The sequence below is a fragment of the Vicugna pacos genome, chromosome 2, assembly GCF_048564905.1.
Source record: "Vicugna pacos chromosome 2, VicPac4, whole genome shotgun sequence".
NCBI classification, from domain to species: Eukaryota; Metazoa; Chordata; class Mammalia; order Artiodactyla; family Camelidae; genus Vicugna; species Vicugna pacos.
Genome location: NC_132988.1, coordinates 5,408,661 through 5,411,994, shown reverse-complemented (window position 1 = coordinate 5,411,994; position 3,334 = coordinate 5,408,661). Strand labels below are relative to the sequence as shown.

At 42.5% G+C, this 3,334-nt stretch overlaps 1 non-coding gene across 1 annotated transcript; it reads left to right on the top strand.

Annotated features, from left to right (window-relative positions):
- Positions 1 to 411: 411 nt before the first annotated feature.
- Positions 412 to 484, top strand: TRNAD-AUC (transfer RNA aspartic acid (anticodon AUC)). Its single transcript has one exon. It is a non-coding gene; the product is annotated as a tRNA-Asp (tRNA).
- The last annotated feature ends 2,850 nt before the right edge of the window (positions 485 to 3,334 follow it).

Below are 3,334 nucleotides of genomic sequence, written 5' to 3'. Positions count from 1 at the left end.
CACACAAAGCCTTTGTTAATGAATCCAGTGGGTTTTCCTTCTAAGTAGTAAATATTTAAAAACTGTAAGCAAATGCTGCATTAAAATGGATAAGGAAATGGGCCGCTTTTCAAATACCAGCCACAGTGAATGATGGAAGCTCTTCTCCATCTCCTGAGGCAGACGAGGGCACCCTGGGGCTGATTTGTTCCACCACCAGAGGCACGAGCCTCCTGAGTGCTTCCCTGATGAATAGTAGGTACTATGTCCTGGTGGAGTCTGTGCCCTAAGGGGAGGTCCAGGTGTGTTTGTTCCTGAAAAAACGAAGATGGAGAATTCATAAAGCTTTACTGAATCGGTTTTCAGAGACAGAACCATCCATTGTGTTGCACAGAGTGAGAGAAAGCTTTTTAGAAATTTAGAGAATGTGTGGGAGGGTATAGCTCAGAGGTAGAGAGCATGCTTATCATGCACGAGGTCCTGGGTTCAATCCCCAGTACTTCCATTTAAAAAAAAGAAAAAGAACTAAAAATAAATAAAATAGAAAGAAAATTAAAAAAAAATTTAGAGAATAAATCAAATGTTGTTTGTTAAATGCAGGAAACAGAGCCTGAGGAACCTCGGTGACTCACTCCAAGGTGAAGATCAAGATGTCAACACAGGATTTTCCATGGAAGTGTGCACCTTACGTTGCAGTTTACCCAAGTCAAGGATGTGATATGTCAGGCCTGGGGGGCTTGCTCTGCATGTATATGTGTGTGTGTGTGTGTGTGCGCGCGCGCGCATCTGTGTGTATGAAACAGAGAAGTCAGCAAATTATAATTCTATCCCAATGGAGAGGGGTTGATAGTACTTGGAATGATCAGATCTTTAAGACAGCAGTCACACCATAGCCACACGAGACCTGAAACCTGAAATACAACACAGAATAAATAATTAGATATATATATTACTTTAATATGAAAATAGATGTCATTGTACAAATGGCCAATAGGCATAGGAAAAAAATACTCAGTATCGCTAATTACCAGAAAAATGCAAATCAAAACTAGATTGACGTATCACTGCACACCAGTCAGAATGGCCATCATTCAAAAAGTCCACAAGAGATAAATGCTGGAGAGGGTGTGCAGAAAAGGGAACTCTCCTACACTGTTGGTGGGAATGCAGTTTGGTGCAGCCATTGTGGAAAACAGTATGGAGATTCCTTTAAAAGCTGAAAATAGACTTACTCTATGATCCAGCAATCCCACTACTGGGCATATATCCAGAGGGAACTCTCATTCGAAAATATACATGCACCCCAAGTTTCTAGCAGCACTATTTACAATAGCCAAGACATGGAAACAGCCTAAATGTCCATCAACAGATGGCTGGGTAAAGAAGTTGCATATTTATACAATGGAATACTACTCAGCCATAAACAAGAATAAAATAATGCCATTTGCAGTAACATGGATGGACCTGGAGATTGTCATACTAAGTGAAGTAAGCCAGACAAAGAAAGAAAAATACCATATGATATCACTCATATGTGAAATCTAAAAAAGGAAAAAAGAAGACACTAACGAACTCATCTACAAAACAGAAACACACTCACAGACATAGAAAACAAACTTATGGCTACAGGATGGGGAATGTATGCTATACGGTCTGTGTAGATGTTTTACCTCCTTAATTTGGTTTTAGGTATCCTCTCTGTCATCAAAGTGACACAGTTATTCTTTTTTCAGTGATGTCTGAGTTATGCTGGCATTGGTCATTGTAATCGTTCTCGTTTTCACGAACTGAATCCCTAAAAAACACAATCACAATGTTCACGATTTTAAAAATTAAACTTGCTCAGTCTCCATACGAAGCACAGTTAATTCAAAATTGGAGATGGACTGTTAACGTGCTCAATTACAACACACTTAAGGTGCACACTGTCAAAAAGAAACCAAGCCAGACACAAGTGAAAGGTAAGACAGATTGTATTCAGTAATCCTACAATAGGGGAGAGAACTCAGTCTCAGTCAAGCTCAGCGCTGCTGAAACGAAGGACAGGAGGCTTCTGAAATGCTGGGATATGCTAAAGGAAGAGCTGTGAAGGTTTGTAAGGGGGCAGTCGATGTGATTAGCCATCTGTCTGCTTATCAAAGTTAGGCACCTACCCTCTGCAGAGACTGGGAGGCACTGGTTCCTTGGATTGTAAAAGATATAGGAAAGGAAGAGTTTACAATTGCAAGTTTTCTTCCTTCCTTCCTTCCTTCCTTCCTTCCTTCCTCCCTCCCTCCCTCCCTCCCTCCCTCCCTCCCTCCCTCCCTCCCTTCCTTCCTTCCTTCCTTCCTTCCTTTCTTTCTTTCTTTCTTTCTTTCTTTCTTTCTTTCTTTCTTTCTTTCTTTCTTTCTTTCTTTCTTTTTCTTTCTTTTCTTTTTCTTTCTTCCTTTCTTCCTTTCTTTCTTTCTTACTTTCTTTCTTTCTTTCTTTTTTTTTAAGGAAATGTTTCTAAGGGAGGTCCAGGGTCTGTAGGAGGCACTGGCTAGAATAGACAGCCAATTCTCTTGGCAGTGCTGAGCTTTCTAAGACAGATTCTTAAGGCAGCTGGAGGCATCACCGTGTTAGGGATGTGACCTCAAGCTGCTAGAAATGAGACTTGTGTCTGTCCAAATCTCTTAGTGGGGGGAGTGGGTGAAATCACTTGTGCTGAGAGTTGGCGGTTCTCTTGTGCCAAGGTTGAGGGCTGAGCCCTAGAAGAGGGCTCAGAGGAGCCAAGCGAAAGCTTGGTCAAGGAGAGTCTATGTTGACATTTAGATTTGCATCACCTGCGATGACACAATTATGAAGGCTGCATTGTGTACCACAAATCATGACTATGACAGAAGTTATGGGATAATCTCTGCTATGTCTGCTTAACACTGAAATTATGTTGTTTTCAGTCCCTATTTGGGGGTAGGGGTTGTGCCTGCAAACCCACGTGGGTTTTGTGCTTTTTTCTCAATGTGCCACACCCACTGCAGAAAGCCAGGACTTTTGCATCCCAGGGAGGGGTTCCCGGGAATCGGAGTGGCCAGGCTACAGCCAGAACCATCCCAGGTAAACTGGGATGGTTAGTTACCCTCAGAACTCCCCCTTTCGGGGAGACTGCCAAGATGGCAGAATAGAAGGACCACTAGCTCACCCTCTCCAACGAATACACCAGAAACTACATCTACCTATGAAACAATCCGCACAGAATTCCAACTTTCATCACAAGTCAAGAGGAACTGGTGTCAGTTGGGATCCTCAGTGATCCAGTATCTGCCGTGGAAAGTACACAGATTAACAGAGTGAGGAGGAGGGGCTGGTGCCCTCTGAGAAGACATCCAGGCAGAGA